General features: G+C 40.0%; 2 long non-coding RNA genes across 5 annotated transcripts in view; one reads left to right on the top strand and one right to left on the bottom strand.

The window, feature by feature from the left end:
* The first annotated feature begins 949 nt into the window (after nucleotides 1–949).
* Nucleotides 950–25,669, top strand: part of LOC140705741 (uncharacterized) — a 90,587-nt gene continuing 65,867 nt past the window's right edge. For 2 of the 4 annotated variants that reach the window (XR_012085227.2, XR_013540520.1), the window contains exon 1: nucleotides 950–1,384. This is a non-coding gene — a long non-coding RNA (uncharacterized LOC140705741). Of the gene's footprint in view, nucleotides 1,385–6,375; nucleotides 6,432–25,669 lie in introns of those variants that run through there. The other 2 variants (XR_013540519.1, XR_013540521.1) reach the window with 1 other exon arrangement.
* On the bottom strand, nucleotides 7,205–21,810 carry LOC144585903 (uncharacterized). The gene is made up of 2 exons (XR_013540523.1): nucleotides 21,179–21,810; nucleotides 7,205–13,688 (listed from the first exon to the last, which is right to left on the bottom strand). It is a non-coding gene; the product is annotated as an uncharacterized LOC144585903 (long non-coding RNA).

The following is a 25,669-nucleotide window of genomic DNA, read 5'->3' as shown; positions in this document are numbered from 1 at the left end:
GGCGGCCTCGGATCCTTAAGATCTTCATTTGTCCTCGGTTAGCCTGGCGAGGCTCAGGGAGGACTCCTGATGCTAATTAGGCCCAGTTGGGTGTTAACGTTAGGTAAGTGAAGGCATCTGCAGCGGCGGCCTCAATCAGTTCAAGCCATAATTTTCCTTTGTTCGCTTGGTGAAACGTTGAGAGGAATGATTTGGTTTCAGATGTCAAAGGCACAAGTTTTTAATTGTTTTGGGGTCATCATTGGGGGCCTGCTTCTCGAGCTTGTGGGGGCTCTATGGCGGGCAGGGGACTTAGCGTGGCTAGTCCCTCTGCTGTGGCAGGTAGTGCGGAAATAGATGGTATTTTTGGTGTGTCCCAATGGTAATATCTGGTAAGCCAACAGTGCATCCAGCTTCCCAGCACTGTGGATCGTGTGATTACAGTGTCTGTGGTGGAAGGATGTGCTGGGCAACTCCTGGGCCAACAGTCATCAGCCAATGATGGCTTGAGGTCTGGGGGTGTTTATTAGCAGCTGTCCAGGTTCTTGCAGTATGGAGACTGCTGGACTCACCCATTTATTGAGAGAGGGGTATCAGCATACCCCTACAAATCACCTGTTTCCGCACTACAGCAGTCCCCCCTTGTGGCATATGATTGCAGTTTATTTGATGTTACTAATAAAGTGGCCCATATTTTATCCAATATTTTGTCTCGCATCTTTATTCCGGGGTTGGGGCAGCAAATGTGACTCTTTAACAGCCAGTAAGAATGAGTAAATGTTGCACCTTTTGTTATGCAAAGCAACAGGATTTCAGTCAGTGAACCAATATTGCTTTAACTAGACATCAACTGTCAGTGAGGGAGTTGCCCTACCCCAAGCAGTGAATTCTATTGTTTGGATGCCAGAGTTTAGATGACTCTGTTCGATATACCAACTAGCTGTATCTCCATGGAGACATATAGCATGGGCTCCCTAAAAGACCATAACAAATGGGTGGACAATGCAGAAGAAAGAAGCATTTTAAACATATAGGTTTCAAATTGCTTAAAGCAAGAGTGAGCAACTGCTGAGGATTCAGGGCTTATACTTGCCTACAATATTGCAGTCCCTGACACCCAAGGTTTTCTCTCCTAAATACTATTTGTACTCCCTAAAAGTCTTGGGGGAAAGCATAATTTGCCGTACAAACATGTTTTGTCCTCCTCTCTAGGCACCATCTCCTTCTTTTTAAAAAGCCTTTTGAAACTGAAAAAGTGCTAGAGGAAGGGAAGAAATTACTTTTTCCGTGGGAAACTGCCCTTCACAGAGTCTTTTAGGGAGTGCAAATCTGGCTTCAGGCTGAGTTGTTTTCTGAGGAGAGCAGGGAGACATGGTGAGGGCACAAAGGGCATGCATACCACAAGGTACATTTTGTCTATTCCTGGTTTACGGCTTTGCAGATTGCAATTCTTTATTAAGCTGGGATACAAACTGGAAGCCAACTGTATTATTGTATTGAGAGAGAGAGAGAGAGAGAGAGAGAGAGAGAGAGAGAGAGAGGGAGGGAGAGAGAGAGAGAGAGAGAGAGAGAGAGAGAGAGAGGAGAGAGAGAGAGAGAGAGAGAGAGAGAGAGAGAGAGAGACAAATATCAAGAAATAGTTCTTTGAGAATTTCAAAAGTGGAGCAAATTATAAGGCTGTATAGTAATCAAAACTGGCTGTTTTGACGTCTTGGCTATAATTATGATTTTCTGTGTCATCCTATCATGCTTTAACCTTTCAATGCTGTTTAATGTGATATTAGGTTCTTCTACTGACAGTTATCCACTTCCTTGGAAAGGTATTCTAGCCTAAGCCTGGGTGTCCCAGGTAGAGTAGGCCTATAGAATCAACTGATGAATGGTTATGGTTGTTGTGGGTTTTTTGGGTTCTTTGTCTGTGTTCTGAAGGTTGTTCTTCCTGACGTTTCGCTAGTCTCTGTGGCCGGCATCTTCAGAGGACTGGAGTAGGACCTCTGCCCATGCTCTGTTGCTGTTTGTTGGATAGTTGAGTATTTATAGCTGTGGGAACTGCTTTTGTTGTGTTTTTTGTTGTGATAAGGAGGGAGAGATTATCTGTTACTGTGATTGATGGGTGTTGTTAGCTGGTCTTTTTTTGTGCAATGATCCCTGGTCCTTGTGGCTGGGTAGAGTTCACTGACATTTTACAGGCTGTATTTTTCAATATTGGGAGCCAGGCCGTGTTTAGTTTTAGGCCTGCTTTCTTTTTGTTGAACTTTTGTTTATGTTTATGGATTTCAATGGCTTCCCTGTGCAGTCTAACATAGTGGTTGCTGGTGTTGTCCAGTGCTTCACTATTTTGAAATAGAATTTCATGTCCAGCTTGTTTTACGGCATGTTCAGCTACTGCTGATTTTTCCGGTTGTTTTAGTCTGCAGTGTCTCTCATGTTCTTTGATTCTGGTGTGAATGCTGTGTTTTGTGGTTCCAATATATACTTCTCCACAACTGCAAGGTATCTGGTATCCTCCTGAAGTGGTCAACACTTCTGTAAACTCTGCTAATTCAGTTTGTCTACTGTACTTGGGACTCCTAGTTGAACTGAGCCTTTACTCTTCAAAGGCAACTTAAATATCAGAACCAGAAGAATGAGAAGGAAACATCTCATAAATGAGGTTCCACTAATTTCTATTTATTTTTTTAAGATGGCTAGTTTTATAAACAGATTTAAGGAACTAGCTTTGGTGGACAGAGTACCTGAGGAACTATGGATGGAGGCTCGTAACATTGTACAGGAGGGAGCAACAAAAAGCATCCCAAAGAAAAGGAAATGCAAGAAAGCAAAGTGGCTGTCCAATGAGGCTTACAAACAGCAGAGAAGAGAAGGGAAACAAAATGCAAGGGAGATAGGGAAAGTTACAGAAAAATGAATGCAGACTTCCAAAGAATAGCAAGGAGAGACAAGGGGGCCTTCTTAAATGAACATTGCAAAGAAATAGAGGAAATAATAGAAAAGGAAAACCAGAGATCTGTTCAAGAAAATTGGAGATATTAAAGGAACATTTTTTGCAAAGATGGACATGATAAAGGACAAAAATGGTAGGGACCTCACAGAAGCAGAAGACATCAAGAAGAGATAGCAAGAATACACAGAGGAATAATACCAGAAAGATCTGGATGTCCCAGACTACCCAGATAGTGTGGTTGCTGATCTAGAGCCAGACATATTGGAGAATGAAGTCAAGTGGGCCTTAGAAAGCATGGCTAACAACGAGGTCAGTGGAGGTGATGGTATTCCAGTGGAACTATTTAAAATCTTAAAAGATGATGCTGTTAAGGTCCTACACTCAATATGGCAGCAAGTTTAGAAAACTCAGCAGTGGCCAGAGGACTGGAAAATATCACTCTACATCCCAATCCAAAGAAGGGTAGTGCCAAAGAATGTTCCAATTGCTGCACAATTGCACTCATTTCACACGATAGCAAGGTTATGCTTCAGCAGTATATGGACTGAGAACTTCCAGAAGTATAACCTGGATTTCAAAGGGGCAGAGGAACTAGAGACCAAATTGCTAACATGCGCTGGATTATGGAGAAGCCAGAGAGTTCCAGAAAAACATCTACTTTTGCTTAATTGACTATGCAAAAGCCTTTGACTGTGTGGACCACAGCAAACTATGGCAAATTGTTAAACAAATGGAAGTGCCTGACCATCTTATCTATCTCCTGAAAAATCTATATGTGGGACAGGAAGCAACAGTTAGAACTGGATATGGAACAAATGATTGGTTCAAAATTGGGAAAGAAATATAAGGCTGTTTATTGTCTCCCTGCTTATTTAACTTCTATACAAAATACATCATGCAAAAGGCTGGACTGGATGAATCCCAAACCAGAATTAAGATTGCCAGAAGAAATATCAACAACCTCCAATATGCAGATGATTCCACTCTGATGGCAGAAAGTGAGGAGGAATTAAAGAACTATACAGTGGGGTCTCTACTTAAGAACGTCCCTACTTAAGAACAATCCAACTTAAGAACAGCTCCATTTGCTAAATTTTGCTTCTACTTAAGAACAGAAATCCAAGATAAGAACAGGAAAAAAAACCTTTCCTGCTCTTTTTTTAACCTTAGGTCATCTTAGGTTAAAAAAAATTCTCCCCCTAGTGGTAGAGTACGTATTAACCAGCTTTGCATTAGTTCCTATGGGAACTAATGCTTCAATGTACGAACGCACCTCTACATAACAAAAAAACAGCCAGAACGGATTAATTGGTTTTCAGTCCATTCCTATGGGAAATTTTGCTTCAACTTAAGAATGTTTCAACTTAAGAACACCATTCCAAAACGGATTAAGTTCTTAAGTAGAGACCCCACTGTAATGCCTCTAGTGATGATAAAGAAGGACTATAAAGAAGGCTGACTGCCAAAGAATTGATGCTTTTGAATTGTGGTGCTGGAGGAGATTCTTGAGAGTCCCCTGGACTGCAAAGAGAATAAACCTATTCATTTTGAAGGAAATCAACCCTGAGCGCTCACTGGAAGGACAGATCCTGAAGCTGAGGCTCCAATACTTTGGCCATCTCAAGAGAAGAGAAGACTCCCTGGAAAAGACCCTGATGTTGGTAAACTGTGAAGGCAAGAGGAGAAGGGGGACAACAGAGGATGAGATGGTTGGACAGTCTCACCAAAGCTACCAACATGAATTTGACCAAACTCTAGGATGCAGTGGAAGACAGGAGGACCTGGCGTATTCTGGTCAATGGGGTCACGAAGAGTCAGACACGACTTAATGACTAAAGAGCAACAGTTTTATAAAATGCAACGCACATGCTGTCATAGTCAAACAATCCAGAGTTTATATGTGTCTGTCTCTTCCCTGTGACATATGCGTATAAATGCACATAACATGCTTATATAGACACGGGTCTCTCAAGTTGTAAATAAGGAAATGAAGTTACAATCCTCAGAAATTATAATGGCAGGCACACAAAGGCATAGTTGCTGGCACGGAATTCAATTAACAGATAGCAATCACCCTTGGGTGACTGTGTGAGGTAGAAATATACAGGCATGCTAATAAGTAATATCTTAAAGCGAAGGCGTTTATCAGCTAGCAGCCAGACATAGGCATGAGAGCAGGCAAACCGCCTTGCTCTGGGATATTTAATAAAACCTGCTCACTTCATTTAAGGATTTTGTGTTTAATCATTTGGTAACATTTTAGAAAATGTTTAGGTTGGCAAACATTTCAAAGAGAACTGCTTAGGTCAGAAAACCTACGGAGTTATTTGCTGATGTGATGTGAAAATAGCCACAGGAGCAGAGTGGATTTTAGGCTGGATTCACATTCTAGAAAAAGGGAGGGGGGGAAACTTTTTTTGCCATCTTTTTGCCCTTTTGAACTTCTACAGTGCATGTACATGTGAACTACTACTACTGCTACTACTACTACTACTACTACTACTACTACTAATACTACTAATACTAATACTAATACTAAAATACTAATACTAATAGGAAGAAGAAGAATGTAATAAATAACTAGCAACTTTGAGATCCTGTTAACCCAATCCTTTAGAACTTGTATTCCAAAAAGAAAAGAAGGAGGCTGTTTTTTCTGGTTAATTTTTATATGATTTATGTTTTATATAAAGTACATTTCTTTATTTCTGTTGTACACCACCTAGATTAGCAATCTGCTAGATGGGCAGTATATAAATTGAACAGAGAAATAAATCTAACAGACTTCAGTGGGACTGATGTCAACCAAACGTGCAAATGATTGAAGACCTCTGAGTGTTCCCACAACTGTATCAGGAAATCGGCCATTGTTTCTTTCTCCCACACATGCATATCTTTTAAAATTGTCAATCTTTCTCCAACCCACATATAAAGAAATTCCAAGAATGAATTAAATGAAACCTCTATCTTTTTCACTAGACAAAGTCAACAGGTACAGACCAAGTTAGACTTGCCAACCATATGATGAGCCCCTTAAGAAAAGAGAAAGCATGGCTCCTGTGGCTGCCCAAACTTAGCAAAAGATTTAACCCCAGGTGTTTAAGAGTTAGATTACAAAAGCCCTTTGTTTGGATGGATTAATCTGTCAATTTCAGTGGCTTTCTCTCATTCCTTTTTTTAAAAAGTTGAAGTTCTTTGTCTATGAAGTGTCATATAATTCTGCTCCATATCTTAGCTTGTATGATGTGATAAAATATAGTCAGGCCTTAATTTAAAATAATTATAATGACAACAGTCACAATACTAAAAGTGTGTGAAGGATCAACACGTAACACAGGATACAGAGGACATTTTTCTTATCATCACTAGAGGCATTATAAGAATCACATTGCCATTGCACAAAGCTGGGAACTTGAATCACAGTGTTGCATTTTCCTTTGTACATAGCCTTTGGATTTAGTGCTGGAAAAAGAAGTACTACATCAAGTGGGAAAAAGGCTTCCAGGAGGTGAGAATGAAACTGAGATTTTCTGATGAATAGCCCCATTCTTTTAGCCATTATGTTACCACATATTTTACAAAGTTTGGAAGTAGTTAGAAGTGACATAGTTACCTGTAGTTGGTTACATTTTGGGTAACAAGGTTATAAGTAAGCTTCATATCACAAGTAATGTAACAAATAGTTACAAAATTACTTCTTTGGTATAACAAGTAACATGTTCTAGTTGCTTTCAAAAGTTAAGTCTTCCGAGCATTTAAAGCCGTTTTAGAGACATTCATATAGGAATTTTCCATATTTTATAACACTCATCTATATTGGGAAAGAAAATACTGGTTTGTTCCAATGTTTGCATATTTGTAAGTGTGGCCTGGATAGCTCAGTGGTTTAGGCTGTGGAGCCAGAGACTGAGAGTTCAATTCCCCACTGTGCCTCCTGGGAGTAGAGCTAAGATGTGTGTCCTAGGGCATGCTGCACAGTCCCATGGTGCCCTTAGAAGAAGGGAATAGCAAACCACTTCTAGGTATTTGCTACCTGGAAAACCCTGAAAAAAGTTTAATTCAGAATTGACTTGACAGCACATATTTATTATTCATCATCATCATAGGCATCCTTCAGTCTCGAAAGACTATGGTAACATGCTCTGAATTGAGGAGTGTCCCCTCCAGAGCATGAAGCCTGGGTAAAGTAATATGGAGGATAGGCTGTTACCCAAGCAGCAGATCCCCCCTCTCCACGTTGCTGAAATGGTCCAATGGAAAGGCAAGAGCCAATACAACTGGTTTATAATAATAAATACAATTTATTATTTTATTTGTATATAAGGGTGCAATGTTAAAAATGGCCTCTAGATGGACCCAGGGAAAATTTCTAGTTTTTTCTAGCATGCTGGTAATAACAACACATTTACAAGCAACAGATTACTTGAACAAGCAGTGGCAATGATAGCCATCATCTGACCTCTGAAAAGTAATGAGTAAAAATTTAAGAAATTTTAAAAATTTAGAAAAATAAAAAAAATAATGTTACAAGCAACCTGTCTAAAATCAAGCATTTTATTACAGCCAGCACAACGCCATCATTAAGAAAGGTTCTTTGCTAATAACTAGCAAATTATGAGCCTTCAGATGCTGTTGTATGACTGCTTCTATCAGTTGTATCCACCACAGTCAAAAGTAAGGCATTATAGATGTTGCAGTCCAACAGCATCTGGAGGTCAAAATTCAGTCCTGATCCAACGGAATCTCCTTGAAAAGTAGGGTGGAAGATTTACATTAAAAGAATCTCAATCTCCCCCTTTTTTAACTAATGATGATTTATTATTTTGTTGCTGTTGTTGTTTCCATGTTCTTTAATTTTAATAAAAATTAAATTTATATATATTCCTGAAAAGGTGTACATAATGCACAAGGCACTCAAAACAACTGAATCAACCCTTCCTCTGCCCAATTATGAAAGACACACAGAAAGAAATAGATTTTGCTTTACTCTTTGCGGAGGACTGAATATTTTCATAAGGATACTAGGTTTTTCACCGTTTCAGTAACTCAGGTTTTCTAAATTCATGAAATTCATGATAAACCTACATGGTCCAGCAGATCTGAACAGGCACTTACCCACTAAGGACTGAAGTACAACTGCCAAATGCATTTCAGAGATAGTCTACAAACTGAATAGCCTTTAGATTACGATAATGGGGTCCTCTGACCTTTGTGGGGCTGTAATGCAGTTTCAACGGGTCTGTTAGGTAGATTGCATTAATGTGCTGAGATTCAGCTTCAGCCCCAGATCTGGATTTCCACTGAGGGCTGCTCTGGATGTGAACATTTTAAGTCAACTTGGAGGAGGGGGGGCGCGGAAGGTCAGTAGCAGAGCTCAGAAAGTTACTTTTTAAAAAGTAATTAGTTATCATTTCACCTCCAAGCTCCCAACTCAGCTAGCATGTTGAAATATTTTATAAGTATCTTATTACTTTCCCATTCCTTAAAATATCTAAAAATTGGTGACTGGTTATTTATTATTGGTGATACCCAGTATAGTGTAGTGGATAGAGTGAAGGACTAGGACTCAGGACGCTGGTTTCAGGTAATTGGTTGGTTGTAAAAACTCACTTGGGGTGGGTGCCACAGGTGAAATCATGCTTCAAATCTCATTTACCTTGAAAGCTCTTCTAGGGTCACTATAAGCTGGTTCCAACTTGATGGTACATTACACATACACTTCCAAAATCTGGTAAGGAGGTAACTATTAAGGAACCTAAGATGTATACTTTTGTAATGCTGAAAAAATATCTATTAAAAGAAACAATATTTAATTTTGCTAGTGTTCACCATAAATGTATTATGGAGTCCTCACCTCCATCTGAAAGATTCAGAGCGGTGGGATAAATAGTCTAATTATAAATAGATAAGTTTCATTGAGTAAGGTTAAATAAAAACTGGTACTGGTGTTGTGGAGGTGAACTGTAGACGTGATCTGCTCCTAGAAAAATCCACACATAGAGAAGCACAAATTCATAAAATGAATATACTCCTGAATTAATTTTTGGACACAAGTTCCTGGAAGAGACTTACAAACATTGTTGATAGCAAGAGGGATAGGTGTCACTGGGCACAAGCTGAGGCTCATAGCTAAACCTGGTTGAGATATGCTTCCCAGGGCATCATTTCCGATTAAGGGTTTTCAAGAGTTACTGAATTTTAAATTACATACACTTTAATAACACAGCAGCATGTTCTTATCTGATGGCGCCTGTATTGACTATGTTAAACAGATCAAGGTCAATACTTTTACATATATGGAATGGATTGGATCCAGGATTTGGCTTCCTCTAGCTCTGCTTACAGAAGATGGATACACCCAATTTTCAGGCACCTCCCCCTCACCCCACAGTTCATTTATTTCAGCAGAGTTCCCCAGTCATCATCACTATCATCACTGCCGCCAACACATCCATTATTTTCGTACTACCAGAGCAACCAAAATGACATACAATAAAATACACAAATATCACAACATATATAAAAACATTATTTACAAACATTTTTGTAGTTTACAGTTTTAAAGTCAGGCCAAATGCTGTCCAGAAAAACATATTTTGGCTGCATGTGAGGACATGGTGCTTTTCTTCATCTTGTCCCAGCCCGGTTGCATTATTTTGGAAGTTGCTGAGGGGTCTTCCCTCTGCCATGTGGGAGGGGAAAAACCCTCCAGAAAACGTTTCCCTCAGACATTATTTGGACTTTGCAGGTGTTGGCAAAGTTCCCACGTGAAAAGAGGACAAAACAGGTATAGGCTTAAACAGTAACAATATCCACTGGTGTTAATTGGTGCCGTACTATCAAAGGTCATGATTCTGTAGCAGTGTTCAGTAAGTCTGTTTCATCCCACTATGTTTAAATTGACACCAGAAGGCCCCCATAAAATATTTATATGATATTGCTAGAAATAAAAGCAATAAGACTGCAATCTTAATACTACTCGCCTAAACAGAATAAGTCAGGTGGTCATTGAAGGAAGATTGCAAGTTATGTTGTATGAGCCCAAAACTTCCCCCCTGTTGAACAGAACAGTTCCTTAATGGAGTGTCATTTCTTTCAAAAACGTTGTTTCATTTTATTCTCCATCATACATATTGGTGGTGGTGGAATTTGTCAGCATTTCAGAGGCAGGATTGCATTGAGGCTGTAGGGAAAAGCCTTCAGGAGCCATAGCTGGCCTGCAGGCCAAATGTTGGGACCTGTTCTGCAGGCTGCCAGGTAAATGACATTTCAGAGAGCCACCCCATGTGGTTGTGTTGGTTGTCTCTGTGTAGTTCAATCAGTGAAAAAAAAGAGTCTTATATAATGTTGAAATTATAGAATCAGCTTGGGAGAAGATCCAAACCCTCTCTTGTGCAAAGCTACCAAGTATATAATGGTATGTCTTTCCTACATGCCTCCATCTACTGTATGTATTCAGATTATCATACTGAAGTGTGAATTTGCAAATATGTTTGCTCAGAAATAAGTCTCAGTGGGATTTATACCATATCAGGTTTCAATTCCACATATCAGAAAAACTGCTAGATAGCTCAGTGGTTTAGGTCTCTGGCTGCAGAACCAGACACTGGGAGTTGTAGTAATAATAATAATAATAATAATAATAATAATAATAATAATAATAATAATAATAATAATAATAATAATAATAATAATAATAATAATAATAATAATAATAATATAATTTATTGTCATTATAAGTATATACACAGTATACCATACAACGAAATCCCCACTATGCCTCCCTGACAGAGGCTGGACTTGAAGATACATAACGTCTTTTCCAGCTCTGCAGTTCCAAGATTATTGTTATTGTTATTATCATATATAGCAAAAACAAAATCCAAATTCTAAGATAAGATTAAGGGTGCATTCCTAACTAGCCAAGATGGCTGAGCTGACACTACATCAGTTGAGGCTATGGTGAATCCAACTCTCTCCCAGTCTGTTAGAAAATACTTAGAACTACCTGGACATTTCCCTCCATTTATGCTGGTTTGAGAGTGGGTTAAATGTGGCTCAGCTTTCCCTTCTCTTCCCCCCTTTGGCTCTTCAGCCAGTTGATCCCAGCCATCGCAAGATGCAGTTGTGCCAACAGATTTGAGAGCAGTCAACACAAAGGGTAAGTGCTGGCACAGGGGCATGCACACTTGCATCAGTTTCAAGAGAGAGTAGTAGCTGTGTCAAACTGTATAAGCAGAAAAACAACATTAGGTAATCTCAAGGACTAAAAACATTTGTTTGGCATAAACCTTCATGATGTCACAGTCCTCAAAAGCTTATGCCAGATAAAAACTTCTCTATGATGGCACACCATCTGTATGATTGCATTGCTTACATCAGATTGCAAACTAAATCCATTACTTAATTTAATCCTTAAAACATTTCCTCCACCACTTTATGAAAGTGACTTGGCACCTCTTTTTCCACCTTGCTACCATTAGATTTATGTGCAATCAGCTTTTTAAGATGAAAAATACTGAGCAATTACTTTGGATATTTCTGCCAAGGAACAGAGTACTAAAAGGAATGGTTTCCTATCTCAGAACATGGTAGTTGCTTATCAGCTACCATGTTCTCTAGACTCACAAAGAGTATGGCTTAATAAGAAGCTGACAACATATACCAAGATCCAGGTCTACAGAGCCTGTGTCCTGAGTACACTACTGTACACTACTGTTAGTCCTGGACCCTTTGTGCACAGCAGGAGAGGAAGGTGAGCACGTTCCATATGCATTGTCTCCGACACATTTTTGGCATCACCTGGCAGGACAAAGTTCCAAATAGAGTAGTCCTAGAACAGGCTGGAATTGTTAGCATGTATACATTAGTGATACAGCGATATCTACATTGGCTCGGGCATGTCATGAGAATGGCTGACGGTTGGATTCCAAAAGATCTCCTGTATGGAGAATTAGTGTAGGGAAATCGTCCCAGAGGGACACCACAGCTGTGATACAAGGATATCTGGAAGCAGGATCTGAAGGCCTTAGGAATGCAGTGCATCATTGCCTCTCCCAATTTGAAGAAGCTGAGGCAAAGAGGCAGTCCGGAAACCAGCAAAATCAGGGAGCTGGACAGGGGACAGATTGTATTTGTCTTCAGCGTAGAAGGGATTGTCACTCTCGAATTGGTCTTCTCAGCCACACTAGATGCTGTTCCAAGACCTCTATTCACAGCATGTTACCATAGTCTCTTGAGACTGAAGGATGCTTATACACACCTATCTCAGAGGTAGAGAATGCCTGTACAGGACTTGAGGTGGGGTTACTTTCCACACAGCTCACAAAATTTTACAAGAAAAATCAATAAGAACTGCAAAATTGTGGTTGCTAAACTTCCGAGATGCAGAAAAGTTTACCAGACAACCCACAGATTCTCCAGAGCTGTCCCCAAGCAGGAGTTTTGTTTGTGGTTAATTTTATTGAGGCTGGAGAAGACTATCAAAGAAAATGGGATGATGAAAATGATAGCTGAAATTATTTTGTTTAATTGTTTACAGCTAATCTAGAAATCAGATACTGTAATTTGTATCCTGTTCCTAAATCAAATAATTCCGGGGGTTCGACATTGGCAGAGTGTGAAGCATAAATCTCAAGTGGGCTGAGAATCACAGCTGTGGATTATTCTCTTTCTCGGTTTAAGAGGAGCTTCGACAATTTGGACTTGAATTTCAGTCCTAACTACTGAGAAAGAAAAGAAAAGAAAGCTTTGAATGATCTTGTCAGACTTTGAGACGTTAGATCCAATGACAATCAAGAGTTTCTCATATGAAAGCAAAATAATACAGTAGCAGCTTGAAAAGATGTAATCCTGGGCATTTTAATGTCCTTGTTACAGTCACTTTTTTGTAGCCTGACCTTCTTAGACTCTGACGTATCCAGCTGTCTGTACAACAGGCTCATTCATTCGTTTGCTGAGAAGGGGAAAAAACACCCTCTAGAATTGCAAACACAGGAACTGGGAAGCTACAACATGTTCCCAAGGAAGCTTTGTACACCCGCAAATACTTGACAGAGGGGATCTGCAGCTTGGAGCGCATAAATGAAAGCTGAGGGAGAGCCAGAGTGGTGAGGCCTGGTTAGAAAGCACAGATTATTTTGCCTTTCCTTTAGTAATGGAGGGAGGAAATACTTCAATCTTTCAGAGCTGAACAAAAATAGAAAATAGGGCCACTTCCTCTTGCTTCCTTTTTCCCTGTTGTTGTTGCTGTGTGTAGATCTCACATATGCTAAAGAAATTCTTTGGACTGCCGAAATGAGTCCCAGCAGGAAGCATGAGTCACCCAGCACACAATAGATAAGAGCATTTGCTTTTTGTTTCCCCATGTTTGTTTGCTTGCAAAGGAATGATGGGGGAAGATTAAAGGAAAACAATTAGATGATGAGTACCCTTGAGAACAAGCCACTTTGAATGACCCAAGGGCACTGCAGTTATTTGCTGAGGCTTCAACTGGACTGCTAAGTAGTAATGGCAGGAGGGGACACTGCCAGAGAATGAAACAAAGGTATTAAATCCAGGCAATTGCAGAAACCTGAATGAGCAACTTCTGGACTGGGCAAGAAGGCCTCGGTGGTCCACCCACTCACACTATTGACACTGCCAGTTCCCTTGGTTGTTGTTTTTTTTCTAGTGGCCGGTTCCTGGATCTTTTTGACACACTGCTCCTTTAATTTGACTTCACCTTGTTAAGAATTGGTCATACCGGCATCTTCTCAGGCAGGGGCTGGAAATAAATGTAAAATTAAAGGGTTAACATTATGTCCGTGACTTTCTGGCCTAATGGAAGAAAAGAGTTCTACAAGTATGATCTTATTCAAGTAATATTTTAAAAGAAACACTAATGGGTAGAGATGGGACTTTTGTATTTAATGGACTTTCATTCCCATAGTTTGCCCCCCCCCTCCAGGCTGACTTGTGGGAGTAAAAGCAATAGAAGATAGAAAAGCCTGTTTATGTCTGTTCGGTTCCCATGCAGTTCATCTTATGAATGAGGAGAAGAAAAAAATAAATCCTGTTGCATTGTGGGAATCACTGGATTCTCTGAGATGTGCAAAGGGGCCTGCAAGGGCATGTTCCAACAGAGGCTTCCTCCATATATGAAGTTTTTACTTGTCATGTCCTTTGCATTGCTTCTTAAACATTAACTATGGGAGACTGAAACCAGTATTCCCCCCCCCCAAAAAAAAATTTGGGGAATGTTTCTGTCAAACTGGTAGGGAGGAATTGGTTGGCTGTGTATCGAAGAACTGTCTGGGAGGGCTATTCTGCCAGCACCCCAGGAGGAAGTGCAAAAACATGTATATAGGGGAAGGTTGGTAGTTCTTGACATAAATCTCATTTTCAAAGAGAAATGTTGATGCTTTTACTTTAGGGGAGGGACAGTGTGCATTGACTTGTGCCCTCTGCAGATGGCATGTCAAAACTAGCATTGTACTTAATGGATAATATTAATTTAATGAGTCAAGTATTTTCAGTCCTAAAGGGTAATAGTAGCAAATTAATCTCCCAGTTTCCAATGTTTAATTTTAAACTAATTATTTTTCAAACCTTATGGTCCAAGCTGCTCATCACCTGAAGTTTCAGCCTCTTTCTAATTGATGTTGCATAGGAACCTGATTTATAGTGCGGCCGTTTAAGGCAGTTTGTAACATAACGTCATAAAAGTATCAGCTACAGCTCCGCACATAGCTAGGCTGCTTAAACGTCATTGAAAGCAAGGATTGCAGCCATAGGCACAAATCATTTCTGTGTCCCCGAAAACAAGACAGCCTCTTGTCTCAACAGCAGATGTGTATGCCCTCCTCCTCCTCCACAGAGCCGTGAGCAATAATACCCTGAAAACATCTTCATATTTCATAGGTCTGTTGGAAATTCAGATCCATATATTATTGATTCAGACAAGATGTGTGCAGCTCTTTGCGAACACATGAATTGCTCATGACAGTCTTTTCATGGCTGTAAAATATAACATGAGGAATAGCTTAGCGTTGCTTTGCCCTTCCTAATTCAGCGTGTGTGGTTTTGGAAATATGAAGATTTTCAAAATATCCATGATAGGTCTTTGAACCAAAGTTTGACCTTTTACAAAAGAAACACCCATGGTCTTAAGAGGAAGAGATGCATTTAGGTCGTACTGTGCTGAAGATCAGGAATAAAAATACAGACTCAGGGGGTACACAGAAAGAAATGGTCTTGCTACTTTTCTCTGAAGAAATGGCAGATCTGAAATCTGTTACTTTGGTTGCTGAAAAAGAAGCCCTTCTGTTTCAGATTTTTATGGGAAAGTATCTGACAATAAAAGCAGCTTAGGCTTAGAAACTAGCAATATACAGCTCTGATTCCCTCCCTGATACACACTAAAACTCACGTCTATTTTTTAAAAGTGTTTCTTCAGATGTTAAGTTGTTGCCACAATAAATGCTCAGGAATTATGGGCAGTTGGGTTGTCTTTTCTCAAAGTTGCAGTTCTGATATTGAAATACTGCCTTCTCTAGCCTTCAAACTGCAATGATAGTATTGCTGGGAAAATATACCTCTTTTCCTCCAGCTAGGCATCTATCTTGGGCATCTATCAACCAAGGAAATCTCAGTTTATCGCTGAATATAAAATTGATACATAGCCATAACTAATCTTGGTTTTTCCAAAAAGTTACATTTAGTCCTTTGCAATATATACACTTGTTGTATTCACAAATTATTATCTTAAGGTAAAGCTTCTTCACTGCTAACCTAAAATGAGTGACATGGGAAAGGGTTCTATTGGAATTTTTCTATGGAATGTTTGTGCACAAATATCACTCAGAGATACTTTTTATATATGATTCTAATGGTAATTAGAGATCAGCAGATCTATCAAATCCATCCTGTGGGTGTCTTCCTTTATAAACTTCCAAGGTCATTTCATGCCACTTCTTTGCAAATAATTAAAAAAGAGAGAGGGTGGGGGGGACAGAAAAAAAATACAATTTTGTGTGCATTTTTCAAACATACACATTTATAATTGTATTTTAGGAATGTATCTATGAGGCACACATTATGCATTAGAAGAAGAATTAAACATATTCTTTTAATGTCATGGAATATATTTGAAGTCCAGAAATGTATGAATTTCTGATTGATTTCGATGCCCAGTGTAGGAGATGTAGAACTAGGTTAAATGTATTTTAAAAACCCTAAATAAGTTGAACTTCTTGTACATTCCTAATTGCAATACAACATGCAAAGCTGCCTCACATTGAAACTGATCTTAGGTCAGGGATCTGAAAATCTGAGTCTTTGCATTTCTTAGAACACTACCTGCATTTTGAAATTCCTGTTCCATCGTTCCACACAGTTTTCGTAACATATATACCTACTTACAAATTTTTATCTTGGAAACTTATCAAACATGTTTTATTTCCCAGGATGCATTTCATTTCACAACAAAGTTTGGAAGGGGCAGAACAGCTACTTTCCTTGGGACTGTTGAACCTTACTGAATTCTTCAGACTGACAATGAAGTGACCCTCCAAGGTTTCAGGTGCAGGCCTTCCTACCGGTCTGTCTTCCCCCTCCCCTGAAGTCTTGCTTCCTGAAATCTTGTAGATGGATATGACTAGCACTGACCTCAGTACCTTATATATGCAAAACATATGCTCTGAATCTACTCTGGAGTGATGTGCTCTTTCAGTAGCCTGACTGATTTTTCCAGCTGAACCTAGCAGTAACTGCGGTGAAGTGAAAACCCTTTTTCACCTCCGGTGATGTCTGAGCAGCACTTTCAAAACAGTTTCCTTCTGGGAATGAGAAACCCTCTTTCCCTGAGGGTGGAATAAGGAAGCTGTTGGGGTGTGTATACACAGTTGGCTAGCCTAGGGCAGGAAGGAGAGAGCTCAGAAATGCATATTCAGGCTGCAGCAGACTGAACAATTGTTGAGGGAGAGCAGGAGTCCATTCCAGATGCATTATTTTGTGCACAGTGACATTCAACAGTTCTGCATTAATCTAATAAGGCCATGGTCTGTGAGCAGGCACTGTGCTTATGCTTTGCTGGCTTAGCTCTCAGTGATTCCCACACCCCCTGGAAAAGAAGGATACCGGAGATCTAATTAGAAGTGGGAGCTTGAGCTGCACAACAAGACCTCAAACTCTTCTGGCATTTAATGGAATTTTCCGTGCTGCTAGAATAGCAGTTCTCCCCTGTCATTTTGACATGAAAAAATATTAGTGAATATTTGATTTTACTGTGGAACAAATTAAGGTAATAATAAGCCTTTGAAAGAGGAAGAAATGTATACCAGCTGGTTCAATCTCATTCAAAATGTGCATGTTCAAATAGCCTTGTATATGGGAAGCGTCCCCTCCACTTAATCAACAGATAGTTATTTTGTAAGAGGAAGGCTCTGTCAGGGTAATGTGTGACACTTAACTCCTGTTTAGCTAACCCAATTTACATTGGAGATTCCAACATGCAGTGTGCCTATATGTAAGGCCAAAATTGTGTAACATGTTCAACATCCATACTGTGATATTACCTTTATTTGGTCAACCCCAAAAGGCACCAGTGATAATAATAGTAATTGCAGCTTAGGCTAACAAACCAATAGCTTTCTGCTTTGGCAGCAACAGATACCATCTGCCTGATACCCTTTGCTTTGTGTTCCTGCCTTGAGCAGGGGGTTGGACTCAATGGCCTTATAGGCCCCTTCCAACTTCTTTATTCTATGATCCCACCTTTTTCATGACAATGGCATTCAGTTTGGCTTAGCATCTTTTCTCTACATGACTCTGCAATCCATCTGTAAATCCTTTAATACAAAGAAAGAAAAATAAAAAGGGAAATGGGAATTGTATCTTGTAAAAGTACCTAGGAGAGCTTGTCAGTTTTGTTGATACTGAATCCCAACTGCATTCGCCAGGATCCTGTGTGAACAACATGAGCACAGAAACAAGCTTCCCCAAAGGGCTTTCTGTGTCATTACCGGTGGCTCTTAACAGATCAACACACAAGGGGAAACTGAGCCCAGTAAAATGTACTTGCTGAGGAATCTAAATGTTTCTAAATGTTGTGTGGAGCATAGATTTAGATTAAGCCCTGGTTACAAAATAGAGGAGTCTTTTGCCATCTTGATGGATGATTTAACACCAGAAGTTGGATGAGGGAATATGTTTCTGTGGCTCTGCTGCTCCTCTTGGTGGCTTTCAGTACCATTTACCTTGATATCCATCTGAGTTACCTCTCTTCGCTGTCCAAGACAGGTATGTGATTGGAGATACTGCTGGAAGCAGACTGCTGAACTGAGATGCCATGGGCTGGCTGGGAATGGCATTTACCCCCCTTGGAAATAATTCATATTAACATTCACAAAGATGCTTCCAAAGTAAACGGATTACTTATTTATTTATCTACTATTGCTATCATTTAGGTGCCAGGCAAAACCATTTCTTTTCCCCCTGACTTTTAAGAATGAGTTAATGTTAGCATATTTTCTGCCTTGAGAGCAGACTGTGGCTATTTAAATCTGCAATTTCAGTCTGGCTGCATAGGCCTTCTTTTCTTAGAATTTGAGAATGGTAGAGTTAAAAGGTACCCAAAGGATCAGGTAGATCCACCCCATACTAATGAAGGACTTTGCAACTGGAGAGTCCATGGCAGGTGGCTTTGTTTATAAAGCTCCATGACAAAGCATCCACCACCTCCAAGGGAAACTAGTCATGGATCTGCTGCCGCCTGGCTGCTGCCCTCTGGCTGGATCTGACTTGTTCACACAAGACTGTTATGCTGATACCTTTTGTCTTAGCCTGTCACAGAAGATAAGAGAAGTCAAGTGGACTCCTCAAGGCTGTAGTTGTGGTGGTGTTATCCATTGTTCTTCCCCAGTCTGTGGAGGGAGGAGTGAAAGTGACTGACCAGCTGAGATCCTTTTCGTTTTTAAGGTGTGGATGTTATGGGATAGATACTCATTTACCTGAGTAAGCTGTCAGTCTGACAGGCCAAATTCAACCCATGAAGTTTCCCGCTCTTGCTCTCATAACAAGTATGTAGATCCTTGGACTCCACGCTCAACAAGCAGAAATTCCAGGTGCCTGGGCAACTTACATTGATGGCATTCAGATTCTCTCGTGAACTTGGTCTAATGAAAGATGCCACATTTCCTATACAGTGGGGTCTCTACTTAAGAACTTAATCCGTATTGGTGGTTCTCAAGTTGAAAAGTTCTTATGTTGAATCTGCATTTCCCATAGGAATGCATTGAAAACCATTTAATCCGTATCTGCTCTTTTCCGTCCATAGAAACTACAGTGGAACCTCTACTTAAGAACTTAATCCGTTTTGGAATGGTGTTCTTAAGTTGAAATGTTCTTAAGTTGAAGCAAAATTTCCCATAGGAATGGACTGAAAACCAATTAATCCGTTCTAGCTGTTTTTTTTGTTATGTAGAGGTGCGTTCGTACATTGAAGCATTAGTTCCCATAGGAACTAATGCAAAGCTGGTTAATACGTACTCTACCGCTAGGGGGAGAATTTTTTTTAACCTAAGATGACCTAAGGTTAAAAAAAGAGCAGGAAAGTTTTTTTTCCTGTTCTTATCTTGGATTTCTGTTCTCAAGTAGAAGCAAAATTTAGCAAATGGAGCTGTTCTTAAGTTGGATTGTTCTTAAGTAGGGACGTTCTTAACTAGAGACCCCACTGTAAATTCCAGAATGGAAGGAAAACAATAGGAGGTTAAATTGCTATCAAAGCCAATTTTAGCACCCCCCTCTTGTATTTGAGATTCTTTAATATAAGGGGAATGCTACAGACCACCACTGATCTGACTTCTATTGCAGGGTTATGATCCCACTCTTCCAACATGTTCACACATTTGTGTAGGGCCTTTAGTAGCATTTCTTTGGCTCTTTGCTCTCCACTCATTACCATGACGTTGGTTTTCTTAACACTCATTTAATAGTAACATCCCTTATTAATCTACTTGGGACAAACTTTTGTGGCCTGTAGCCCACCAGATGGTACATGATATGATGAAGCTGACAAGGCTGTAGGACACAAAAGGTTATGCCAAATGACACTATTTAGTTCTACAAATCTCTTTGTTGGTTTCACTTTTCCTAAATTATTCCTCACAGTTCTTGGGACAAATGCAGTATCTCTACAGGTCCCATAGTGAAATAATGTGTTATTCAGGCATATGATATTGCTGGCCTTTCTTTTATTTGGTTCCCATGTTTAACTGAACAAACTCCAAATCTGGACTTATAAGAAGGTCAGAATATAGGGTGCAATCAGTGGGCTACAAAAGTGTATGGCTGGTTGTGCTGGAAAGGGTCACCTTGATGGGAGCAATATTTCTTAAAGGGACTCTTCCGTCTGCCAGGGAATCATTTCAGCCCAGCCCCAGAAAGCTAGAAGCCTTACAGCTTGACTGAAAAGGTCCAGCTTGGGCACAGATTGGGGTTGGGTTGGAACCCATTTCCCCAATGTGTTGTGTAATCTTCAGGAAATAGATTGCATCAGACTGTTCCACAAGTGATTCAGATTGTGATCTGTTACCTTGTGTGACCACAACTTTCTGAATTTTGGCCTATAGTTTTTTGTTAATACACTGTGTTCTAAAACATGTGTACATTGGATATGGTATATTTTGAAAAGTGCATTTTAAGATACAGAAAAATGTGTATGTTAGAAAAAGTTTCATATGAAGATTCTTGTATTAGAGAAAGGTGCAAAGAGTGTCAATTTTCTTTATTTTTATTTTTTTAATTGGAGAATGAAGTAGAAAATGGGTGCAACAGACTTAGTGCAAAACTCAAATGGACTGGAAGTAAACTTTCAGTTTACATACAAATTATAGTCTTTCTATAATTTGGGTAGAGTTCCTTGTAAATGGATTCCAGTGTTCATTTATTTTTAATACTAAACTTTGGATAGGATTTGGATTCATTCCTATAGTATGTTTGTTTGTTTGCTTATTTATTTATTTAATTTGTACCTTGCCTTTCCACTAAAAGATAGTGCTCAAAGAGGCTTACAACCATTCAAAAGGATAAAAACAGATACAACTGCATTTAGTTAAAGAATAATAAAATCACATAAACCTGACGTAGCATAAAAACCATTAAAAGTAAGCAAAAACATTAAGAACCATTAAAGTCAGTAAAAGATAGAGATTAAAAACAAATAGCAGGGCAGGCTAGATCTCATATGCTAATTTAGAAATATGTGTTTTTACTTACTTCTTAAAATCAGTCAGAGTGATGACCCCCCCAGCTCAAGTGTCTGTAATGGAGTCTGAATGTTTTGCTGGCTGATTGTGCGGATCTGCTGTGCCAGCTCTTTGCACAGGTTTGTTTACTGAGCTCAAGGGCGACTTGGTGACTCCAGAGGGGCCTGAAACAGCAGCGATTAGATTAGGCAGCTCCATAGGAAATCCAGCATCAAAGACGACTCAGGAGTGGTGTTCTTCAGAAATAACAGTCCACTTCTTGGCTTTGTCCTACTAGCAGCCAATTTCATGGATAACAATTCGTAATCCTTGGTTGCAAAGCCTCCAGCTTCCTCATAACTAATTACAGTATTCAAACTCCAGAAAGCAATTCTTTATTATTTTGTTTATATGCACAGCAAAGGAAAACTCGATAGTTTGCTGCAGCCACTGGAGGGTCCATGGACCTCAATCAGCGAGGCTGGCTCTTTGCCCTCCACCCGGGATGGCATGAGACTGTCTCCATCTCTCGAGACTTGCAAGTGGGAGGGGGGACAACTAGGGTACTCTAAGGGCTTTCCCCCCTCATGCCACCCTCTTCTTTTTCAGGCAACAGAGTGAGGAGTCCTCATGCTGAGTGACATTGCTTTTAGCTGAGTCATCGAGCAAGCAAGGTTTGCGAAGATGGGAGGGCAGCATTGGCTCCCTCCCAGGGGTTGAGTCATTCTGTTCTTGATTGTTTTGCTGATTGTGTGATTTAATTAATTAATTGTGTTGTATTCATTTAATTGTTTTACTTATATTTCTCTGTATACCCTGTTTATTTAGAGCACTTAATTAGAGGGGAGAAAGTGGTGGCGTTGCTCTGCACCCGCCGCAGCGTGGCACAAATGGTTCAAATAAATAAATACATAAATACATAAATACAGTGATGCCTCGCAAGACAAAAATAATTCATTCTGCGAGCCATTTCGTATTGGGAAAATTTCATCTTGTGAAGCGCAGTTTCCCATAGGAATGTATTGAAATTTAATTAATACATTCCTATTCATCTTGCGAAACATGACCATAGAAAAATTTGTCTTGCGAGTCACCAAAAAAATCACAAAACACTTTTCTTATGAGTTTTTCATTCCATGAGGCATTCGTCTTGCGTGGCATCACTGTAATAGAAGAACAATAATGAAGAAGGTTTAGTAAGGGGGAATAGAGAAGGAACCAATAAATTTAAAGCCAATTAGCTTCACTGCAAGTGGGATAAGGAACGTGAAGCAAGAGTGTAGGGGAAGCAATATTTAAATGGCTGTTTGTTTGTGCTGGAGGGAAGCTTTATTCTGCTTAGAGCGGCTGCTTGGTTTTTATTCCCTTAAGTTTCCATTTTCTCTGTGAGGGCTGCAAAATCGGCAGGGACCTGCTTTCCTTTTTCCACCAACTGCGGCCCCCCATCTTGTGTAAATCCTAAAGGTTGGAAAGCAACTGCGGCTAGCTGACTGGAGGGTCAACCAGCCAAATGCAAACAAAATAATAATAATAATAATAATAATAATAATAATAATAATAATAATAATAATAATAATAATAATAATAATAATAATAGTAGTAGTAGTAGTAGTAGTAGTAGTAGTAGTAGTAGTAATAGTAATAGTAATAGTAATAGTAATAGTAATAGTAGTAGAAGTAGTAATAGTAATAGTAATAATTGTAATAATTGTAATAATTGTAATAATTGTAATAAATAAAACAATCTAATTTGAAAAGAAGAGTGAGTAAGAAATCTTAACAAGCACGCTTTGTTAATGATTAGATAATTTCATTAATTATTTACTAAGGTAGTAGTTAACTGAGTGACTGATTAAAGAATTCTTAATTATTCAGTAAGGTGTTAATTGTGTGATTGATTAAATATTTTCTTAATTATTTGTAAGTTATTAATTAAATGAATATATGCTAATAAACTCATTGTCTAATTCATTATAACTATATTCTGGATAATAATCTATGAGGATAAATTCACTGAGTCAGTTATTTAATCTGAAGTTAATTCATTCTAACATTGATTACAATAATACTTGATTATAAATGGTCAAGTAATAAATAGATATAATTCGTTATAGAGAGCATTTATCAACAGGGTGTTTCAAATATTGTATTTCTTAAATACAGCAGTTCTGTTTCCCTTTGGTTTTATGTGTGAACACTAGTGGGACTTAAAAGTGGTTTTAAGCCAGAAGTTAGAGGCTTCTTAGCACCTATGCTCCATGGCATAACTATTTAGGGGTGCCCCAGTGGACTACCTTTATCACTTAATTACTGATTAGCCCCAGGAAAAATGACATCAAGGAAGGGGCGGGACACCAGATAGAAGAAACTGCCTGCCAAGAAGAGGCCGACACCCCAGGTGCCCCCCCCCCAATCCTCTTCTGAAGAGGAATCCTGGCCAGTATGGCAGGAGTCATAAGATAAAATTTCGACCTCAGAGGCTTAAAGGCTGTCACAGCAGCCTCCCCAGCTGAGCGAGATGCAGCCACACAGATCGGCTGGGGAGGCTAAAAGCCACAAGAAGGCTAGATTGTGGGCTATGGTGCAGGACCTAATAGACAGATTTGCCGCTCTTGAGTCTTCTCAGGTCAAGGAAGCTATGGCTAGGTGTGACACTGAAGGGGTGTCTGTGACTTTGAGGGCCCACAGTGTTGACAAGTGACAATCTTCGACTCCTGCAGTATACAAACCAAAATCTGTCTATCAGGAGGGACAGGAAGAGGTGGAAGTTACTAGTTTCGGCACCCCATATCCTTGTGAGGATTCCTGCATGGCTGCTACTTCTTCTGGTGAGTCTGCTGTTGCAATGGGCACCCAGACACATCTCCCTGCATGGCCTTGGGCTGGCAGTACTCCACTCAGTTACACCACAAACACACCTTACACCTCAAGGAACATGAGTTTGTCTAATGTGGCTTGGCCTTATGCCAATCCATACTTTAGTGGCTGGGGCATGCCCTATGTTGCTCCTTCTGCACAGGCTCAATCAATAATGCACCTAGTATAGGATCGTGGCCTTATCCTTTGGTCCCTATTGTTGTTGTTTAGGCATTTTGTCATGTCCAAGTCTTCGTGACCCCATGGACCAGAGCACGCCAGGCCTTCCTACCTTCCACTACCTCCCAGAGTATGGTCAAATTCATGTTGGTCACTTTGATGATGCTGTTCAACCATCTCGTCCTCTGTCATCCCCTTCTTCTCTTGTTCTCACACTTTCCCAACATCAGGGGCTTTTCCAGGGAGTCTTCTCTTCTCATGAGATGGCCAAAGTATTGAAGCCTCAGCTTCAGGATCTGTCCTTCCAGGGAGCACTCGGGGTTGATTTCCTTTAGAATGGATAGGTTTATTCTCCTTGCAGTCCAGGGGACTCTCAAGCGCCTCCTCCAGCACCACAATTCAGAAGCATCAATTCTTCAGCAGTCAGCTTTCTTTATGGTCCAGCTTTCACTTCCATACATCACTACAGGAAAAACCATAGCTTTGACTATGTAGACTTTTGTTGGCAAGGTGATGTCTCAAATTTTAAAGATGCTGTCGAGATCCCTAATACAGGTTATAACATGGTACCATTTGGGGCTTTGCCATATAGAGATTACTCCATGCCCCTGGGGAATCGCTTAACCCCCACTACAAAAGAAAAGATTTGTAAAGATAAAGACATTGCTGTATTCGACCTGCTCATTAGAAAAGTTGAAAAGAAAGACATCAATAAAGAGGACAAGAAAGAAAGGGAAAAACGGAAAAGGAAAAAGCTGGACAGAACCTGAGCCAAATGGTTTCCACTGTTCCTGATATATGCGGGCATCATTGCCAAAACCCAGCCCTGGAGGGTGCAAGTCCTCTTTCAATATTTGGACATCATATACAGGGCTTACACAGATTTTGCTGGGCAGGCTTGGCTGCAATATGACCAGAAGTTCTGCATGTGGAGTGCTATTCAGGTACACATATGCTGGGACAAACCTCAGCCACGTCTGTGGCTCCAGCACACGACCCCCACCAGGCCAAATATAAGTGAAAGATTTGACAGTGGTCACCTAAATTGGAAGATTGCCAGTACACAAATTGCCCACCCTGGTGCAGGGCAGGTGGTTCAACCCCGCTTGCCTTGCTTCCAATACAGTTCCCAAGGGATTTTGTACTAAAAGCCATGTAGATTCAGGCACGAGTGCACTACCTACAAGGGGCAAAACCCAAATTCCTCTTGCTTTAAAGCATGTGCTCAGTGTCCAGACAAAGGGGCAGGAGGTGCAAAAAAAGCCAAGCATCGGCAGGGGTAACCCTGGAAAAAGGACCCAGCCCAATTAAGGTTTGGGTTTTGGAGGAGTGGTTGAGGACCTAGCCTCGTAAGGAAGATGACAGGTACTTGTTGGATGGCTTTAGGTACGGGTTAGAATCCTGGCAGTAGGCAAATGCAAAATGTTCATTGCACTGAACCTCCAGTCTGTGAGAAAAGAAACTCAGGCAATTGCACGTTTATACT

This window comes from Pogona vitticeps, chromosome 1, assembly GCF_051106095.1.
Source record: "Pogona vitticeps strain Pit_001003342236 chromosome 1, PviZW2.1, whole genome shotgun sequence".
NCBI classification, from domain to species: domain Eukaryota; kingdom Metazoa; phylum Chordata; class Lepidosauria; order Squamata; family Agamidae; genus Pogona; species Pogona vitticeps.
The sequence above is the reverse complement of the archived record's forward strand: the minus strand, read 5'-3'. Positions and strand labels throughout refer to the sequence as shown.